This window comes from Camellia sinensis, chromosome 1 (genome assembly GCF_055761805.1).
Source record: "Camellia sinensis isolate YWXY chromosome 1, ASM5576180v1, whole genome shotgun sequence".
In the NCBI taxonomy this organism is placed as follows: Eukaryota; Viridiplantae; Streptophyta; class Magnoliopsida; order Ericales; family Theaceae; genus Camellia; species Camellia sinensis.
In genome coordinates this window covers 108,379,478-108,401,087 of record NC_138961.1, presented here as the reverse complement: position 1 = coordinate 108,401,087, position 21,610 = coordinate 108,379,478, and the positions used below count along the sequence as shown (strand labels likewise).

Here is a 21,610-nt window from a genome sequence, read left to right as displayed (position 1 = left end):
GTGTAAAGGTGCAAATCTAATCTGTATGGGGCGCATGTTTAAGCCTCGTTTGGGAGCAGGCTTTTTTAGTAATTTTTTGACTTTTCGGCTAAAATATGATATAAAAAAAACTAGTATGTTTGGGATGAGTTTTTGATTTTTTTACAAAAAGATGTGCAATAAAGTAGAGAGGAAAATGGAATCTTTGACTTTTTGGTATAAGTTGATTTTTTGATTTTTTTAGTGACTTTTTGGCTTTTTGACTAAAATCATCACTTGCCAAATGAGACTTTAGTCTATGTAGGGATGCATATTCAGTATGCGTAGGGTGTGCAAGTCAAATCTGTGTAGTAGTGCAAGTCTAGTCTGTGTTGGCGTGTATGTTGAATCTGTGTGGAGGTGAAAGTTTAGTTAGTGTGAAGTACAAGTTTAATTTGTGAGGGGTGCAAGTTGAATCTATGTAGGGATGCAAATCTAATCTATATAGGACGTGAGTTTAATCTATGTAGGGTGTGGGGTGTAAGGTGTGGGGTGTAAGTCTAATATATGTAAGGATACAAGTCTAGTTTATGTGAAGTGTAAGTTTAGTTTGTGTGGGTGCAAGTCTTACTTTGTATGTGGGATCAAACATGCCACTATTTTTTTTATTATATAATTATTTTGGTTTCAGTTATTATTTGCGTGGTTTGAATTAATATATTTTTATTTGCATTTGTGTTATTCTAAACGTTTTCTCCTACCAATATATATATATATATATATATTAATTAGAAAAGTAATTTATTATTTATATTAACTTAAGTCATACAAATTACTTTAATCCTATAAATTTTTATATATTTTAGATTATTAATTTAAATTTTTATTAAATATGTGAAATATTAGTTGCATTTTAAAATTTTAAATATATTTTTAGAACAATATCAATTTTATAAAAATAGAATTTGTATATTAAATATATTTTAATAAAATTAAAAATATAAAGATAAATTTTTTTTATTTTTGTTTTTTTTATTAAAAGAATGAGGTGAGTGTATGTGTGCAGGGATAGAACTGGAAGAAGATTATGAGGGGTCATGACCCTTCTGTCTCTGTGAAAATTTTATTTTCCGTAGTACTTCTAAATATATATATATATATATATATATATATGTATGTATTATTTTATAAATAAAATAGCATCTTAGTATAAAAGATATATACTTCATTCTTTTCTCATCTTTTATTCTCTGTTATTTTTCTAGAAAAAAATTTATTCGTTCTATTAGAGATTGTTTATATGATATTTAAATTTTTTTATGTGTATATATATAATTTATATATCATATTGTATTTATATGTGTATTTGTCTATACAGTAAAAAAATATTATTTATCTTTTAACCCCTGTAGTAATAAAATCCTAATTCCATCTCTGTATGAGAGAGAGAGAAAGAGGGAGAGAGAAAGAATGTGCAAGGCATTGTGATTTTAAGTATGGAGTTGTGAGTTCAGTTTTAAAGGAATAAAAATTTATTTGATTATGAGTTTTGAAAATATTTTTGAATTTTTGAATTTTGAAAAGAATTTTGAGTTTTGAAAAGAGTTTTAAGTTGTATTTTGAGTTTTAAATTTTTGAATTTTGAGTTGTATTTTGAAAATTTTCGAATTTATTTCTTTTAAATATTTAAAAACGTTTAAGAAAAATTTATTTTTCATTTTAAATATTTTATTTTATTTTTGTAAATTTTTTAAAGAAAAATGATTTTTTCCCCGAAAAATCATTCACCGAATCCCCCGTTTTTTTTTTCTTCTCTCGTTTACATCTGAAGAGAAAGGCAAGAGAGAGAGAGGGAGAAAGAGAGAGGAGAGGAGAGAGCGAAACAGAGAGAGAGAGGGAGAGAAGAGATGAGAAGAGAAAGAGGAGGGGAAGAGGGAATGGAGAGAGAGAGAGGCCCCTCCATTCTGCCGATCGCCCAGCCGACCGTCGTAGCTCGTCGCAGATCACCCAGCCGATCATCGCAGCTCGTCCGCCTCTGCTTCCGCTCGGCCGCCGTTGCCTCCGCCTCTGCCTCTTTCTTATTCTTCTTCTTCTTCTTTCTTTCTTTCTTTCTTCTTCTTCTTCTTTTCTAATTGAACAAAAAAAAAAAAATCAAAGCGACGAAACGACGTCGTTTTTAAATTTGGGGGATTCGGGGGCCTCTATTTCGAGGTACCAATCACTTCTGTTTTTTAAATTCAAAACACAACTGCACACTCAAATCATAAACAAACACATAACTCCAAACTCAATTCAAAAATTATTTTTAAAACTCATAACTAAACACATAACTCAAAACTCAAAACTCAATTCAAAAACTTTTTAATCAAAATATTTTTTTTATTTTTTTATTTTATTGAAAAATAATTTTATATGGCCATCTAAAATTTTTTGAAATTAAAAAAAAAAATTTAAATAATTTTAAAAATAAATCAAGATTTTAAAACATAAAATAAAAAAATATTTTTTAAAATTTTTCTTTAAATAAAATTTTAAAAAGAATTTAGTTATGAGTTTTAAAAATAATTTTAAATTAAATTTTGAGTTAGGTGTTTAGTTGCATTTGGAAAAGAATTTTGAATTTTTTTTATTCGAATTACAATTTTAAAAGAGTTTAGTTTTTAGAATTTTTATTAGAATTTTGAGGGTAGGGTTTGGTTACTAGCCAACAACGGCTATATTCACCACCGCCAACAAACCAAACAGAGCCAACAAACCAAACAGAGCCCAACGGCTCTTTATTACACTGAGGCATCACCGTCTGCCTCCATACATGTAGAATGATCTATCCTCATCCTCTCCCTCTACCTCTCACTCCTCAAACCCTTCTCCCTTCTCTCCTCCATGATCGAAACATCTCTCTCTCTCAGTCTGTCTCCCTCTCACTCTCTCACTCTCTAACTCTGTCTCCCTCATCTGAAACCACTCCCCCTTCTCCTCTATGGTTGTTGATGTGGATCGGTCTCTCCTTTCTCTCCTCTATGATCGAAACCTCTCTCACTCTCTAAGTCTGTCTCCCTCTCATTCACTCACTCTCCCACTCTGTCTCCATTTTCTGAAATCACACCCCATTCTCCTCCATCATCGAAACCCCTCTCTGACCCTCTCACTCTCTCACACTCGGTCTCCTTCTCAGTCTCTCACTGTGTGATGTGGATCGAAACCCCCCTTTTGGTTGTTGATGTGGATCGGTGATCGTGGTTGCTGATGTGGATCGGTGATCGTGGTTGTTGATGTAGATCGGTGATCGTAATCGGTGATCGGTGATCGAAACCCCTCCATGGTATTTTTTTTTTCCAAATTTTCTTAATTATTTTTTGTGATTGATTTTTGTTCATCTGATTTTCATATCATATCTGTCTTCATATCTGTCTCAATTTCATCCATATCTTCATTCATATCTTCATATCTGTCACTGTCACAATTTCATCAATATCTGTCTCGATTTCTTCATATCTGTCTCAATTTCATTCATATCTTAATGTTCATATCTGAATTTCTTCATATCTGTCTTCGTATTTGACTGAGATTTGGTGATAAATGAATTAAAAAAAATAAAATAAAATAAAATTTGAGAAACTGAATTTGGGTTTGTCTCAATTTCATTCTGAAATTTGTTTTCATCTCAAAATTGGGTTTGATTTTGAAAAATGGGTTCCCTACTGTTTAAATTCTTTTGTATTCAACTGAATTTGGTGCCAAATTGCTGTTCATTTTTGCTGATTTGGCAAGCTTGGCAGCTGCTATTTCACTTGCCATATTTGACAACACATATGGCATCTGTCTCTCTCTCTCTGTCTCTCCTTTGCGGTGTTAAAGTGATTCAAGAAGCAGGCATGTTGGGTTGTTATTGTTTTCTGTAATTGGGGCCTTTTCACTTTCTTGTTTTCAATTAGCTTTTCAGGGGTTAGAAATCTATGGTGATTGAAACTTATTGACACAGTTTGTTGCAAACTGAATCCATTATCAAGAACTGTTTCTATTTATATTTCTATTTCTATTTCAATGTTTTTCTTCCAAAATCGTTTCTTCGAAACTGCAGATATTGAATTTTCAGATTTCTTTCTTTATGCACCAATATATTTAGGACTGTACACAACTTTTGTTACTTTCTCTTTTATTGTTACAATCTTGTTCATGTATAAATATCGATATGTTTCTTCTGGAATATAACATCAATTTTAGATACCCTTTTCTATTTCTGATAATCAAATATGTTTGGCTGAACTTTGTTTGGATGATGAATTTGTGGAGGGAAATATATATATATATATATATAAAACTTTTTCCATTGCTTTTCTTGTTTCCTGTACAAATTTCTGCGTGAATTCAAGATCCAAACACAGCAGACCATGAATTATATTTTCATATTTATTCGCATTCATAAATCATGTTTGATAACTTTTGGGAATCATAGTGTTTGTACTTGTGAAATTCAGTTTGCTTTTATTTGGAATTTTTTTACTGGAAAATAATTGTGTTGTGACAAATTTAATGGAGGAACCCAATTTGTCAAACTTGATTAAGGCATTATTATAAGTTGTATAAAGATCCCTAGGGAAAATCTAAAAAAGGCTCTGTTTTCGTCCAAAGGAGAAAATAGTCATTTTAGAAAAGATGAATCGTGGGTTACTCCATTTGGTGCACTTTAGTAGAAGCTGCATTGTTTGACTTCCATTGGTCCCTTAAAGTATAAGTTAACTTTTTATAATGAAAATTTTGCATTAGGCAGCAATTTGCAACAGCATTGAGTGCCACATTGGAGCTAAATATAACAGTATTTAGTGTTGGGCATGTTTTGTGAAGCTTTTTACGAGTTGAAAGTTATTATTAAAAAAATTAAGCTAAAAATACCCATGTCCCAACTTCCCAATAAACAATTTTTTTTATAGCTTTTTTTGTCACATAAACTATAACCAGATGATGTAACAAACATACTCTGACACAAATTTCTAAAATAAAAAAAACTATAAGAAGAATCAATAAATTGCACCAAGAATGGGCATGGCCGTTGTACCCCAGTTCACTACATGGGAGATTGGTGTCATGTAGTTGGTGAGCCAATTTTCTACCTTTGCTAAGGAAACATAAAATAATTGAGAAAAAAATTATTATGCTGAATGGTGGGAGATACATGATATATCTAATGGTTGTAAGTTATGTCCAGTTATTTTGAATTGATCATTGCAGAATGTCTTTGAAATGGGATAATGTTAAAGTGGGACCACTTGGGGATATGAAACCTTAGGATCATGAGATGTGTAAGGCTTGCACAAAGATGATGATTGTTATCTCTTTCTGATATATTTTTATCTCTTTTGTTTCTTCCAAATAATGACCTTTTTTGGTCAGGAAATAATATCTTTTGAATTGTGAAAGATGATTTTAAATGATTATAATACCTTTCTATGCATAAGTTGTTGACTTTCTATTTTCTATTTTTATTTTTTTTTGCTTCAGATAGATTCACTCAGTTAGGCAAGTTTTTCTTGTTTGGACCTTCAAACAATGTACCCTGGTGGTTATACTGCAGAAGTAACAAACCTATCTCCTAGAGCGACGGAGAAGGTTGTTTATGAGTTCTTTGCTTACTGTGGTGAAGTTGAACATGTGGAGATCATCAGGTAGTTCTCAACTACTCTGTTTCTGGTTGCTGGATTTGAATCTGCTGTGTAGTTCTTACTGTAATTTGATCTTCTTTCCTTTTTCAAACTTCTTGGAAATTAGTTCTTTTCATGAAAGGTCAAATTTTTTATATTATTGATGTTTAGTTGTCCATTCAAAATTTTATGCTTATTGGGTAATAAATTCATTCATAATTAATGTCTCCGAAATATTCCTTTTACAAGTAGAAGCATGTGGATAAAGTTGAAGATATTACTTGGCTTATCAAACCAAATCTTATGGTACCAATATGTATCTCAAATCAAACGGTTCTGGTGCGATTCCTATTTCCTTGTGCGCTTCTAGCTTCCAACTTATATTTACTATTCTTGTATAGGTATTTTTATCACCACAACGAAATAATTGTTGTATTTTGTGTCATATAAATTAAGTTCTGCCCTCAAAGTTGTCTTTTATGGAGCCGTGTGTGACTTTAATTTGATTATCCACTTTTCCCATTCTGAATTATAAAATCCAGTAAACATATTTTGTTGTTGGTAAGCAATATTGATTATCCTTGGACCCTTCCGAGGTGTTTGGGGCATTTTCCGGTCCTTCTCGTGACTGTTACACGGTTTTGGCCCGCCCCCGGTAGTCCTATTTCCAAGCTTAAGTGTCGAAAAAGTGTCTCTTTCTAACTAAGTTTTCAAACTGGGAGTCCCGTTCTTGTTCCGTAATTTTCACAACTCGCGTTGGTCACTCCCAATGTGTTTGAGGTGTTCCCGGCCCTTCTTGCGACTGTTACATGATTTTGGCCCCCTGATGGCCTACTTCCAAGTTTAAGTATTAGAAAAGTGTATTTTCCGACCTAGTTTTCAAATCGGGAGTCCCGTGCCTCTTCGTTAAGTTTTCACAACTCAAATTAGTCCCTCCTGAGATGTTCGAGGTGTTCCCCGGGCCTTCTCGTGACTGTTACATGATTTTGGCACGCCGAGACCCATTCTCAAGCTTAAGTTTGAAAATAGTACCTTTTTCCACCTCGTTTTCAAACCGGAAGTCCCGCGCTAGTTCCGTAAGTTTCCACAACTTACATTGGTTTCTCCCGAGGTGTTCCATGGGCCTTCTCGGTACTGTTACAGGATTTTGGGGGGACCCCGATGGCCTATTTTCAAACTTAAGTGTTTAGGAAGTGCATTTTTTGACTTAGTTTTCAAACCGGGGGTCCCATGCGAGTTCCGTAACTTTTCACAACTCGCGTTGGTCCCTCCCTAGGTGTTTAAAGCGGTGTTCCCCGGACCTTCTCTTGACTGTCACACGATTTTGGCCTCTCGATGGACTATTTTCAAGCTAAGGTGCGAGAAAAGTGCCGTTTTGGACTTGGTTTTCCAACCCGGAGTCCCGTGCGAGTTCCGTAAGTTTTCACAACTTATATTGGTCCCTCCTGGGGTGTTTGGGGCATTTCCCGGTCCTTCTCGTGACTGTTACACGGTTTTGGCCCCCCCCGGTGGTCCTATTTCCAAGCTTAAGTGTGGAAAAAGTGTCTCTTTCCAACTTAGTTTTCAAACCGGGAGTCCCGTGCTAGTTCCGTAAGTTTCACAACTCGCGTTGGTCACTCCCGAGGTGTTTGAGGTGTTTCCGGCCCTTCTTGTGACTGTTACATAATTTTCCCACCCTGATGGCCTAGTTTTCAAATCGGGAGTCCCGTGCCTCTTCGTTAAGTTTTCACGACTCAAATTGGTCCCTCCTGAGATGTTCGAGGTGTTTCCCGGGCCTTCTCGTGATTGTTACACGATTTCGGCCCGTCGAGGCCTATTCTCAAGCTTAAGTGTGAAAATAGTACCTTTTCCCACCTCGTTTTCAAACCGGAAGTCCCGCGCTAGTTCGGTAAGTTTTCACAACTTACATTGGTTTCTCTCGAGGTGTTGGAGTGTTCCACGGGCCTTCTCGGGACTGTTACAGGATTTTAGGATTTCTCGATGGCCTATTTTCAAACTTAAGTGTTTAGGAAATGCATTTTCTTACTGAGTTTTCAAACCGGGAGTCCCATGCGAGTTCCGTAAGTTTCCACAACTCGCGTTGGTCCCTCCCTAGGGGTTTAAAGCAGTGTTCCCTAGACATTCTCTTGACTGTCACCCGATTTTGGCCCCCCGATAGACTATTTTCGTGCTTAGGTTTGAGAAAAGTACCGTTTCGGACTTAGTTTTCAAACCGGGAGCCCCGTGCTAGTTCTGTAAGTTTTCACAACTTACATTGGTCCCTCCCGGGGTGTTCGACGTGTTCCCCGGGCCTTCTCGTGACTGTTACACGATTTTGGTCCTTGACGGCTTATTTTCGAGCTTAAGTGTGAAAAAAGTGTATTTTTTGATTTAGTTCTCAAACCGAGAGTCTCGTGCTAGTTCTGTAAGTCTCCGCAACTTACCTTGGACCCTCCCGAGGTGTTTGGGGCATTTCCCGATCCTTCTTGTGATTGTTACATGGTTTTGGACCCCCCGGGTGGTACTATTTCCAAGCGTAAGTGTGAAAAAAGTGTCTCTTTCCAACTTAGTTTTCAAACCAGGAGTTCCGTGCTAGTTCCGTAAGTTTTCACTACTCGCGTTGGTCACTCCCGAAGAGTTTGAGGTGTTCCCGACCTTTCTTGCGACTGTTACATGATTTTCGCCCCCTGATGGCCTACTTCCAAGCTTAAGTGTTAGAAAAGTGTATTTTTCGATATAGTTTTCAAATCGGGAGCCCCGTGCCTCTTCGCTAAATTTTCACAACTCAAATTGGTCCCTCTTGAGATGTTCAAGGTGTTCCCTGGGCCTTCTCGTGACTGTTACACGATTTTGGCCCACCGAGGCCTATTCTCAAGCTTAAGTGTGAAAATAGTACCTTTTCCCATCTCGTTTTCAAACCGGAAGTCCCGCGCTAGTTCGGTAAGTTTCCACAACTTACATTGGTTTCTCTAGAGGTGTTAAAGGTGTTCCACGGGCCTTCTGGGGACTGTTACAGGATTTTGGGGGCCCCCGATAGCCTATTTCCAAACTTAAGTGTTTAGGAAGTGCATTTTCTTACTTAGTTTTCAAATCAGGAGTCTCATGCGAGTTCCGTAAGTTTCCACAACTCGCGTTGGTCCCTCCCTAGGTGTTTAAAGCAGTGTTCCTCGGACCTTCTCTTTTGACTGTCACCCGATTTTGGCCCCCGATGGACTATTTCGTGCTTAGGTTTGAGAAAAGTACCGTTTCGAACTTAGTTTTCAATCCGGGAGCCCCGCTGTAAGTTTTCACAACTTACATTGGTCCCTCCCGGGGTGTTCGACGTGTTCCCCGGGCCTTCTCGTGACTGTTACACGATTTTGGCCCCCGACGGCTTATTTTCGAGCTTAAGTGTGAAAAAAGTGCATTTTTTGATTTAGTTCTCAAACCGAGAGTCCCGTGCTAGTTCCGTAAGTCTCCGCAACTTAGCTTGGACCCTCCCGAGGTGTTTGGGGCATTTCCCGGTCATTCTCGTGACTGTTACACGGTTTTGGCCACGCCGGTGTTCCTATTTCGAAGCTTAAGTGTGAAAAAAGTGTCTCTTTCTAACTTAGTTTTCAAACCGGGAGTCCCGTGCTAGTTCCGTAAGTTTTCATAACTCGCGTTGGTCACTCCCGAGGTGTTTAAGGTGTTCCCGGCCCTTCTTGCGACTGTTACATGATTTTGGCACCCCGATGGCCTACTTCCAAGCTTAAGTGCTAAAAAAGTGTATTTTTCGACCTAGTTTTCAAATCGGGAGTCTCGTGCCTGTTCGTTAAGTTTTCACAACTCAAATTGGTCCCTCCTGAGATGTTCGAGGCGTTCCCCTGGCCTTCTCGTGACTGTTACACGATTTCGGCCCGCCGAGGACTATTCTCAAACTAAAGTGTGAAAATAGAACCTTTTCCGACCTAGTTTTCAAATCCTGAGTCCCGCGCTAGTTCCATAAGTTTCCCCAACTTACATCGGTTTCTCCCGAGGTGTTGGAGGTGTTCCACGGGCCTTCTCGGGACTGTTACAGGATTTTGGGGGCCCCCGATGGCCTATTTTCAAACTTAAGTGTTTGGGAAGTACATTTTTTGACTTAGTTTTCAAACCAGGATTCCCATGCGAGTTCCGTAAGTTTCCACAAGTCGCGTTGATTCCTCCCTAGGTGTTTGCGGTGTTCCCCGGACCTTCTCTTGACTGTCACACGATTTAGGCCTCCCGATGGACTATTTTCAAGCTTAGGTGCGAGAAAAGTGCCGCTTCGGACTTAGTTTTCAAACCGAGAGTCCCGTGCTTGTTCCGTAAGTTTTCACAACTTATATTGGTCCCTCCCAGGGTGTTTGACGTGTTCAGCGGGCCTTCTCGTGACTGTTACACGATTTTTGCCCCCGACGGCTTATTTTCGAGCTTAAGTGTGAAAAAAGTGCATTTTTTGATTTAGTTCTCAAACCGAGAGTCCCGTGCTAGTTCCGTAAGTCTCCGAAACTTACCTTGGACCCTCCCAAGGTGTTTGGGGCATTTCCCGGTACTTATCGTGACTGTTACACGGTTTTGGCACCCCCGGTGGTCCTATTTCCAAGCTTAAGTGTGGAAAAAGTGTCTCTTTCCAACTTAGTTTTCAAACCGGGAGTCCCGTGCTAGTTCCGTAAGTTTTCACAACTCACGTTGGTCACTCCCGAGGTGTGTGAGGTGTTCCCGGCCCTTCTTGCGACTGTTACATGATTTTGGTCCCCTGATGGCCTACTTCCAAGCTTAAGTGTTAGAAAAGTGTATTTTCCGACCTAGTTTTCAAATCGGGAGTCCCGTGCCTCTTCATTAAGTTTTCACCACCGAAATTGGTCCCTCCTGAGATGTTTGAGATGTTCCCCAGGCATTCTCGTGATTGTTACACGATTTCGGCCAGCCGAGAACTATTCTTAAGCTTAACTGTGAAAATAGTACCTTTTCCCACCTCGTTTTCAAACCGGATGTCCCGCGCTAGTTCCGTAAGTTTCTACAACTTAAATTGGTTTCTCTCGAGTTGTTGGAGGTGTTCCACGGGCCTTCTCGGGACTGTTACAAGATTTTGGGGGCCCCCGATGGCATATTTTCAAACTTAAGTGTTTAGGAAGTGCATTTTCTTACTTAGTTTTCAAATCGGGAGTCCCATGCAAATTCTGTAAGTTTCCACAACTCGCGTTGGTCCCTCCCTAGGTGTTTAAAGCAGTGTTCCCCGGACCTTCTCTTGACTGTCACACGATTTTGGCCCCCGATGGACTATTTTCATGCTTAGGTTTCAGAAAAGTACCGCTTCGGACTTAGTTTTCAAACTGGGAGCCCCGTGCTAGTTCTATAAGTTTTCACAACTTACATTGGTCCCTCCCGGGGTGCTTGACGTGTTCCCCGGGCCTTCTCGTGACTGTTACACGATTTTGGCCCCCGACGGCTTATTTTCGAGCTTAAGTGTGAAAAAAGTGCATTTTTTGATTTAGTTCTCAAACCGAGAGTCTCGTGCTAGTTCTGTAAGTCTCCGCAACTTACCTTGGACCCTCCCGAGGTGTTTGGGGCATTTCTCGGTCCTTCTCGTGACTGTTACACAGTTTTGGCCCGCCCTGGTGGTACTATTTCCAAGCGTAAGTGTGAAAAAAGTGTCTCTTTCCAACTTAGTTTTCAAACCGGGAGTCCCGTGCTAGTTCCGTAAGTTTTCACAACTCGCGTTGCTCACTCCCGAGGTGTTTAAGGTGTTCTTGGCCCTTCTTGCGACTGTTACATGATTTTGGCACCCCGATGGCCTACTTCCAAGCTTAAGTGTTAGAAAAGTGTATTTTCCGACCTAGTTTTCAAATCGGGAGTCTCGTGCCTGTTCGTTAAGTTTTCACAACTCAAATTTGAAAACTAGGTCGGAAAATGCACTTTTCTAACACTTAAGCTTGGAAGTAGGCCATCGGGAGGCCAAAATCATGTGACAGTCGCAAGAAGGGCCGGGAACACCTCAAACACCTCGGGAGTGACCAACGCGAGTTGTGAAAACTTACGGAACTAGCGCGGGACTCCTGGTTTGAAAAGTAAGTTGGAAAGAGACACTTTTTCCACACTTAAGCTTGGAAATAGGACCACCGGGGGTGCCAAAACCGTGCAACAGTCACGAGAAGGACCGGGAAATGCCCCAAACACCTCGAGAGGGTCCAAGGTAATTTTCGGAGACTTACGAAACTAGCACAGGACTCTCGGTTTGAGAACTAAATCAAAAAATGCACTTTTTTCACACTTAAGCTCGAATAGTCCCGTGCCTATTCGTTAAGTTTTCATAACTCAAATTGGTCTCTCCTGATATGTTCGAGGTGTGCCTTCTCGTGACTGTTACACGATTTCGGCCCGTTGAGGATTATTCTAAAACCTAAGTGTGAAAATAGTACCTTTTCCAACCTAGTTTTCAAACCCGAAGTCCCGCGCTAATTCCGTAAGTTTCCACAACTTACATTGGTTTCTCCCGAGCTATTGGAGGTGTTCCACGGGCCTTCTCCTGACTGTTACAAGATTTTGGGGGGCCCCCGATGGCCTATTTTCAAACTTAAGTGTTTAGGAAGTGCATTTTTTGACTTAGTTTTCAAATCGGGTGTCCCATGCGAGTTTGCGGTGTTCCCCAGACCGTCTCTTGACTGTCACATGATTTTGGCCCCCCGATGGACTATTTTCACGCTTAAGTGCAGAAAAGTGCCGTTTCGGACATAGTTTTCAATCTGGGAGTCCCGTGCTAATTCCGTAAGTTTTCACAACTTACCTTGGACTCTTCCAAGGTGTTTGGGGCATTTCCCGGTACTTCTCGTGACTGTTACACGGTTTTGGCACCCCCGGTTGTCCTATTTCCAAGCTTAAGTGTGGAAAGTGTCTCTTTCCAACTTAGTTTTCAAACCAGGAGTCCCGTTCTAGTTCCGTAAGTTTTCACAACTCGCGTTGGTCACTCCCGAGGTGTTTAGGTGTTCCCGGCCCTTTTTGAGACTGTTACATGATTTTGGCCCCCCGATGGCCTACTTCCAAGCTTAAGCGTTAGAAAAGTGTATTTTCCGACCTAATTTTCAAATCGGGAGTCGCGTGCTTGTTCGTTAAGTTTTCACAACGCAAATTGGTCCCTCCTGAGAAGTTTGAGGTGTTCCCCTGGCCTTCTCGTAACTGTTACATGATTTCGGCCCGCTAAGAACTATTCTCAAGCTTAAGTGTGAAAATAGTACCTTTTCCAACCTCGTTTTCAAACTGGAAGTCCCGCGCTAGTTCCTTAATTTTCCACAACTTACATTGGTTTCTCCCGAGGTGTTAGAGGTGTTCCACGGGCCTTCTCGGGACTGTTACTGGATTTTAGGGCACCCCCGATGGCCTATTTTCAAAGTTAAATGTTTTGGAAGTGCATTTTTTTACTTAGTTTTCAAACCGAGAGTCCCATGCGAGTTCCGTAAGCTTCCACAACTCCCTCCCTAGGTGTTTAAAGCAGTGTTCCACAACTTACATTGGTTTCTCCCGAGGTGTTAGAGGTGTTCCACGGGCCTTCTCGGGACTGTTACTGGATTTTAGGGCACCCCCGATGGCCTATTTTCAAAGTTAAATGTTTTGGAAGTGCATTTTTTTACTTAGTTTTCAAACCGAGAGTCCCATGCGAGTTCCGTAAGCTTCCACAACTCCCTCCCTAGGTGTTTAAAGCAGTGTTCCCTAGACCTTCTCTTGACTGTCACGCGATTTTGGGCCCCCCCGATGGACTATTTTTAAGCATAGGCGCGAGAAAAGTGCCTTTTCGGACTTAGTTTTCAAACCGGGAGTCCGGTGCTAGTTCCGTAAGTTTTCACAACTTACATTGGTCCCTCCCGGTGTGTTTGACGTGTTTCCCGGGCCTTCTCGTGACTATTACACGATTTTGGCCCTCGACGGCTTATTTTCGAGCTTAAGTGTGAAAAAAGTGCATTTTTTGATTTAGTTCTCAAACCGAGAGTCCCGCGCTAGTTCCGTAAGTCTCCGCAACTTACCTTGGACCCTCCCGAGGTGTTTGGGGCATTTCCCGATCCTTCTCGTCACTGTTACACGGTTTTGGCCACCCCGGTGTTCCTATTTCCAAGCTTAAGTGTGGAAAAAGTATCTCTTTCTAACTTAGTTTTCAAACCGGGAGTCCCGTGCTAGTTTCGTAAGTTTTCACAACTTACATCGGTCCCTCCCTTGGTGTTCGACGTGTTCCCTGGGCCTTCTCGTGACGATTACATGATTTTGGCCTCCGACGGCTTATTTTCAAGCTTAAGTGTGAAAAAAGTGCATTTTTTGATTTTGTTCTCAAACCGAGAGTCCCGTGCTAGTTCCGTAAGTCTCCTTTTCTGACCTAGTTTTCAAATCGGGAGTCCCGTGCCTTTTCATTAAATTTTACAACTGAAATTAGTCCCTCCTGAGATGTTCGAGGTATTCCCTGGGCCTTCTCGTGATTGTTACACGATTTCGGCCCGCCGAGAACTATTCTCAAGCTTAAGTGTGAAAATAGTACCTTTTCCCACCTCGTTTTCAAACCGGAAGTCCCGCGCTAGTTCCGTAAGTTTTTACAACTTAAATTGGTTTCTCTCGAGGTGTTGGAGGTGTTCCCACGGGCTTTCTTGGGACTGTTACAGGATTTTGGGGGCCCCTGATGGCATATTTTCATACTTATGTGTTTAGGAAGTGCATTTTCTTACTTAGTTTTCAAACCGGGAGTCCCATGCGAGTTCCGTAAGTTTTCACAACTCGCGTTGGTCCCTCCCTAGGTGTTTAAAAGCAGTGTTTCCCGGACCTTCTTTTGACTGTCAGACAATTTTGGCCCCCCGATGGACTATTTTCATGCTTAGGTTTGAAAAAAGTACCGTTTTGGACTTAGTTTTCAAACTGGGAGCCCGTGCTAGTTCTATAAGTTTTCACAACTTACATTGGTCCCTCCCGGGATGCTTGACGTGTTCCCCGGGCCTTCTCGTGACTGTTACACGATTTTGGCCCCCGACGGATTATTTTCGAGCTTAAGTGTGAAAAAAGTGCATTTATTGATTTAGTTCTCAAACCGAGAGTCCCGTGCTAGTTCCGTAAGTCTCCGCAACTTACCTTGGACCCTCCGAGGTGTTTGGGGCATTTTTCGGTCCTTCTCGTCACTGTTACACGGTTTTGGCCACCCCGGTGTTCCTATTTCCAAGCTTAAGTGTGAAAAAAGTGTCTCTTTCTAACTTAGTTTTCAAACCGGGAGTCCCGTGCTAGTTCCGTAAGTTTTCATAACTCGCGTTGGTCACTCCCGAGGTGTTTAAGGTGTTCCCGGCCCTTCTTGCGACTGTTACATGATTTTGGCACCCCGATGGCCTACCTCCCAAGCTTATGTGCTAGGAAAGTGTATTTTCTGACCTAGTTTTCAAATCGGGAGTCTCGTGCCTATTCGTTAAGTTTTCACAACTCAAATTGGTCCCTCCTGAGATGTTCGAGGAGGCCTTCTCGTGACTGTTACACGATTTCGGCCCGCCGAGGACTATTCTCAAACTTAAGTGTGAAAATAGTACCTTTTCCGACCTAGTTTTCAAACCCTGAGTCCCGCGCTAGTTCCATAAGTTTCCCCAACTTACAATGGTTTCTCCCGAGGTGTTGGAGGTGTTCCACGGGCTTTCTCGGGACTGTTACAAGATTTTGGGGGGCCCCGGATGGCCTATTTTCAAACTTAAGTGTTTAGGAAGTGCATTTTTTGACTTAGTTTTCAAACCAGGATTCTCATGCGAGTTCCGTGAGTTTCCACAAGTCGCGTTGATCCCTCCCTAGGTGTTTGCGGTGTTCCCCGGACCTTCCCTTGACTGTCACACGATTTTTAGGCCCCCCGATAGACTAAGCTTAGGTGCGAGAAAAGTGCCGCTTCGGACTTAGTTTTCAAACCGGGAGTCCCGTACTAGTTCTGTAAGTTTTGACAACTTACATTGGTCCCTCCCGTGGTGTTTGACGTGTTCCGCGGGCCTTCTCGTGACTGTTACACGATTTTGGCCCCCCGACGGCTTATTTTCGAGCTTAAGTGTGAAAAAAGTCAATTTTTTGATTTAGTTCTCAAACCGAGAGTCCCGTGCTAGTTCCGTAAGTCTCCACAACTTACCTTGGACCCTCCCGAGGTGTTTGGGGAATTTCCCGGTCCTTCTCGTCACTGTTACCCTGTTTTGGCCACCCCCGGTGTTCCTATTTCCAAGCTTAAGTGTGGAAAAAGTGTCTCTTTCTAGCTTAGTTTTCAAACTGGGAGTCCCGTGCTAGTTCCGTAAGTTTCCACAACTCGCGTTGGTCACTCCCGAGGTGTTTAAGGTGTTCCCGGGCCCTTCTTGCGACTGTTATATAATTTTGGCACCCCGATGGCCTACTTCAAAGCTTAAGTGTTAGAAAAGTGTATTTTCCGACCTAGTTTTCAAATCGGAAGTCTCGTGCCTGTTCGTTAAGTTTTCACAACTCAAATTTAAAAACTAGGTCGGAAAATGCACTTTTCTAACACTTAAACTTGGAAGTAGGCCATCGGGAGGCCAAAATCATGTGACAGTCGCAAGAAGGGCCGGGAACACCTCAAACACCTCGGAAGTGACCAACGCGAGTTGTGAAAACTTACGAAACTAGCACGGGACTCCTGGTTTGAAAACTAAGTTGGAAAGAGACATTTTTTCCACACTTAAGCTTGGAAATAGGACCACCGGGGGTGCCAAAACCGTGCAACAGTCACGTGAAGGACCGGGAAATGCCCTAAACACCTCGGGAGGGTCCAAGGTAATTTTCGGAGACTTACGGAACTAGTACAGGACTCTCGGTTTGAGAACTAAATTAAAAAATGCAGTGTATTTTCCGATGGTCTACTTCCAAGCTTAAGTGTTAGAAAAGTGTATTTTCCGACCTAGTTTTCAAATCGGGAGTCTCGTGCCTGTTCGTTAAGTTTTCACAACTCAAATTGGTCCCTCCTGAGATGTTCGAGGTGTTCCCAGGCCTTCTCGTGACTGTTACACGATTTCGGCCCGCCAAGGACTATTCTCAAACTTAAGTGTGAAAATAGTACTTTTTCCGACCTAGTTTTCAAACCCTAAGTCCTGCGCTAGTTCTATAAGTTTTCCCAACTTACATTGGTTTCTCCCGAGGTATTGGAGTTGTTCCACGGGTTTCTCCCAAGGTATTGTTTCACGGTACTGTAACAGGATTTTGGGGGGGCCCCGATGGCCTATTTTCAAACTTAAGTGTTTAGGAAGTGCATTTTTTGACTTAGTTTTCAAACCGGGATTCCCATGCGAGTTCCGTAAGTTTTCACAAGTCGCGTTGGTCCGTCCCTAGGTGTTTACGGTGTTCCCCGGACCTTCTCTTGACTGTCACACGATTTTGGCCCCCCGATGAACTATTTTCAAGCTTAGGTGCGAGAAAAGTGCCGCTTCGGACTTAGTTTTCAAACCGGGAGTCCTGTGCTAGTTCTATAAGTTTTCACAACTTACATTGGTCCCTCCCGGGGTGCTTGACGTGTTCCCCGGGCCTTCTCGTGACTGTTACACGATTTTGGCCCCCCGACGGCTTATTTTCGAGCTTAAGTGTGAAAAAAGTCAATTTTTTGATTTAGTTCTCAAACCGAGAGTCCCGTGCTAGTTCCGTAAGTCTCCCCAACTTACCTTGGACCCTCCCGAGGTGTTTGGGGAATTTCCCGGTCCTTCTCGTCACTGTTACCCTGTTTTGGCCACCCCCGGTGTTCCTATTTCCAAGCTTAAGTGTGGAAAAAGTGTCTCTTTCTAGCTTAGTTTTCAAACTGGGAGTCCCGTGCTAGTTCCGTAAGTTTCCACAACTCGCGTTGGTCACTCCCGAGGTGTTTAAGGTGTTCCCGGGCCCTTCTTGCGACTGTTATATAATTTTGGCACCCCGATGGCCTACTTCAAAGCTTAAGTGTTAGAAAAGTGTATTTTCCGACCTAGTTTTCAAATCGGAAGTCTCGTGCCTGTTCGTTAAGTTTTCACAACTCAAATTTGAAAACTAGGTCGGAAAATGCACTTTTCTAACACTTAAGCTTGGAAGTAGGCCATCGGGAGGCCAAAATCATGTGACAGTCGCAAGAAGGGCCGGGAACACCTCAAACACCTCGGGAGTGACCAACGCGAGTTGTGAAAACTTACGGAACTAGCGCGGGACTCCTGGTTTGAAAAGTAAGTTGGAAAGAGACACTTTTTCCACACTTAAGCTTGGAAATAGGACCACCGAGGGTGCCAAAACCGTGCAACAGTCACGAGAAGGACCGGGAAATGCCCCAAACACCTCGAGAGGGTCCAAGGTAATTTTCGGAGACTTACGGAACTAGCACAGGACTCTCGGTTTGAGAACTAAATTAAAAAATGCAGTGTATTTTCCGATGGTCTACTTCCAAGCTTAAGTGTTAGAAAAGTGTATTTTCCGACCTAGTTTTCAAATCGGGAGTCTCGTGCCTGTTCGTTAAGTTTCACAACTCAAATTGGTCCCTCCTGAGATGTTCGAGGTGTTCCCAGGCCTTCTCGTGACTGTTACACGATTTCGGCCCGCCAAGGACTATTCTCAAACTTAAGTGTGAAAATAGTACTTTTTCCGACCTAGTTTTCAAACCCTAAGTCCTGCGCTAGTTCTATAAGTTTTCCCAACTTACATTGGTTTCTCCCGAGGTATTGGAGTTGTTCCACGGGTTTCTCCCGAGGTATTGTTTCACGGTACTGTAACAGGATTTTGGGGGGGCCCCGATGGCCTATTTTCAAACTTAAGTGTTTAGGAAGTGCATTTTTTTACTTAGTTTTCAAACCGGGATTCCCATGCGAGTTCTGTAAGTTTTCACAAGTCGCGTTGGTCCGTCCCGAGGTATTGTTTCACGGTCCTTCTCTTGACTGTCACACGATTTTGGCCCCCGATGAACTATTTTCAAGCTTAGGTGCGAGAAAAGTGCCGCTTCGGACTTAGTTTTCAAACCGGGAGTCCTGTGCTAGTTCCGTAAGTTTTCACAACTTACATTGGTCCCTCCTGGGGTGTTTGACGTGTTCCGCGGGCCTTCTCGTGACTGTTACACGATTTTGGCTCCCGACGGCTTATTTTCGGGCTTAAGTTTGTAAAAAGTGCATTTCTTGATTTAGTTCTCAAACCGAGAGTCCCGTACAAGTTCCGTAAGTCTACGCAACTTACCTTGGACCCTCCCGAGTTGTTTGGGGCATGTCTTGGTCCTTCTCGTGACTGTTGCACGGTTTTGGCACCCCCGGTGGTCCTATTTCCAAGCTTAAGTGTGGAAAAAGTGTCTCTTTCCAAGTTAGTTTTCAAACCGAGAGTCCCGTGCTAGTTCCGTAAGTTTTCGCGACTTGCGTTGGTCACTCCCGAGGTGTTTGATATGTTCCCGGCCCTTCTCTCGATTGTTACAAGATTTTGGCCCCCCGATGGCCTACTTCCAAGCTTAAGTGTTAGAAAAGTGCATTTTCCGACATAGTTTTCAAACTTGAGTTGTGAAACAGTTTTCTAACACTTAAGCTTAAAAGTAGGCCATCGGGGGTCCGAAATCATGTAACAGTCGCAAGAAGGGTCGCGAACCCCTCAAACACCTCGGAAGTGACCAATGCGAGTTGTGAAAACTTACGGAACTAGCACGGGAGTCCTGGTTTGAAAACTAAGTTGGAAAGAGACACTTTTTCCACACTTAAGCTTGGAAATAGGACCACTAAACCGTGCAACAGTCACGAGAAGAACCGGGAAATGCCCCAAACACCTCGGGAGGGTCCAAGGTAATTTTCGGAGACTTACGAAACTCGCACAGGACACTCGGTTTGAGAACTAAATCAAAAAATGCATTTTTTTCACACTTAAGCTCGAAAAGTGCCGTGCTTATTCGTTAAGTTTTCATAACTCAAGTTGGTCCCTCCTGATATGTTCGATGTGTTCCCCAGGACTTCTCGTGACTGTTACACGATTTCGGCCCGCCGAGGACTATTCTAAAACTTAAGTGTGTGAAAATAGTACCTTTTTCGACCTAGTTTTCAAACCCGGAGTCCTGCGCTAATTCCGTAAGTTTTCACAACTTACATTGGTTTCTCCCGAGGTGTTGGAGGTGTTCCACGAGCCTTCTCGTGACTGTTACAGGATTTTGGAGGGCCCCCGATGGCCAATTTTTAAACTTAAGTGTTTAGGAAGTGCATTTTTTGACCTAGTTTTCAAACCAGGTGTCCCATGCGAGTTCCGTAAGTTTCCACAACTCGCGTTGGCCCCTCCCTAGGTGTTTGCGGTGTTCCCCGGACCGTCTCTTGACTGTCACATGATTTTGGCCCCCCGATGGACTATTTTCATGCTTAAATGCGAGAAAAGTGTCGTTTCGGACTTAGTTTTCAATCCGGGAGTCCCGTGCTAGTTCCGTAAGTTTTCACAACTTACATTGGTCCCTGCCAGGATGTTTGACGCGTTCCCCGGGCATTCTCGTTGATGTTACACGATTTTGGCCCCCGATGGCTTATTTTCGAGCTTCAGTGTGAAAAAAGTGCGTTTTTTGATTTAGTTCTCAAACCGAGAGTCCCGTGCTAGTTCCGTAAGTCTCCGAAACTTACCTTGGACCCTCCTAAGGTGTTTGGGCCATTTTCTGGTACTTCTCGTGACTGTTACACGGTTTTGGCACCGCCAGTTGTCCTATTTCCAAGCTTAAGTGTGGAAAGTGTCTCTTTCCAACTTAGTTTTCAAACCGGGTGTCCCGTGCTACTTCCGTAAGTTTTCACAACTCGCGTTGGTCACTCCCGAGGTGTTTGAGGTGTTCCCGGCTCTTTTTGCGACTGTTACATGATTTTGGCCCCCTGATGGCCTACTTCCAAGCTTAAGCGTTAGAAAAGTGTATTTTCCGACCTAATTTTCAAATCGGGAGTCGCGTGCCTGTTCGTTAAGTTTTCACAACTCAAATTGGTCCCTCCTGAGATGTTTGAGGTGTTCCCCGGGCCTTCTCGTAACTGTTACACGATTTCGGCCTGCCAAGAACTATTCTCAAGCTTAAGTGTGAAAATAGTACCTTTTTCAACCTCGTTTTCAAACCGGAAGTCCCGCGCTAGTTTCCTAATTTTCCACAACTTACATTGGTTTCTCCCGAGGTGTTAGAGGTGTTCCACGGGCCTTCTCGGGACTGTTACAGGATTTTAGGACGCCCCCGACGGCCTATTTTCAAACTTAAGTGTTTAGGAAATGCATTTTTTTACTTAGTTTTCAAACCGGGAGTCCCATGCGAGTTCCGTAAGTTTCCACAACTCCCTCCCTTGGTGTTCCCCGGACCTTCTCTTGACTATTACACGATTTTGGGCCCCCCCCGATGGACTATTTTTAAGCTTAGGTGCGAGAAAAGTGCCGTTTCGGACTTAGTTTTCAAACTGGGAGTCCGGTGCTTGTTCCGTAAGTTTTGACAACTTACATTGGTCCCTCCCGGTGTGTTTGACGTGTTCCCCGAGCCTTCTCGTGACTGTTACAAGATTTTGGCCCCCGACGGCTTATTTTCGAGCTTAAGTGTGTAAAAAGTGCATTTTTTGATTTAGTTCTCAAACCGAGAGTCCCGTGCTAGTTCCGTAAGTCTCCGCAACTTACCTTGGACCCTCCTAAGGTGTTTGGGGCATTTCCCGGTCCTTCTCGTGATTGTTACAAGGTTTTGGTCCCCCCGGTGGTCCTATTTCCAAGCTTAAGTGTGGAAAAAGTCTCTTTCTAACTTAGTTTTCAAACCAGGAGTCCCGAGCTAGTTCCGTAAGTTTTCACAACTCGCGTTGGTCACTCCCGAGGTGTTTGACGTGTTCCCGGCCCTTCTTGCGACTGTTAAATAATTTTGCCCCCCTAATGGCTTACTTCCAAGCTTAAGTGTTAGAAAAGTGTATTTTCCGACCTAATCTTCAAATCGGGAGTCTCGTGCCTGTTCATTAAGTTTTCACAACTCAAATTGGTCCCACCTGAGAGGTTCGAGGTGTTCCCGGGCCTTCTCATGACTGTTACATGATTTCGGCCCGCCGAGAACTATTCTCAAGCTTAAGTGTGAAAATAGTACATTTTCCCACCTTGTTTTCAAACCGGAA

The 21,610-nt window shown here is 42.4% G+C and overlaps 1 pseudogene across 1 annotated transcript in view; it reads left to right on the top strand.

Annotated features, from left to right (window-relative positions):
* The first annotated feature begins 2,743 nt into the window (after positions 1 to 2,743).
* Positions 2,744 to 21,610, top strand: part of LOC145789350 (ABC transporter C family member 1-like) — a 132,600-nt pseudogene continuing 113,733 nt past the window's right edge. The window contains exons 1-2 of the transcript XR_014337009.1: positions 2,744 to 3,280; positions 5,458 to 5,621. The product of XR_014337009.1 is annotated as an ABC transporter C family member 1-like (transcript). The remainder of the gene's footprint in view (positions 3,281 to 5,457; positions 5,622 to 21,610) is intronic.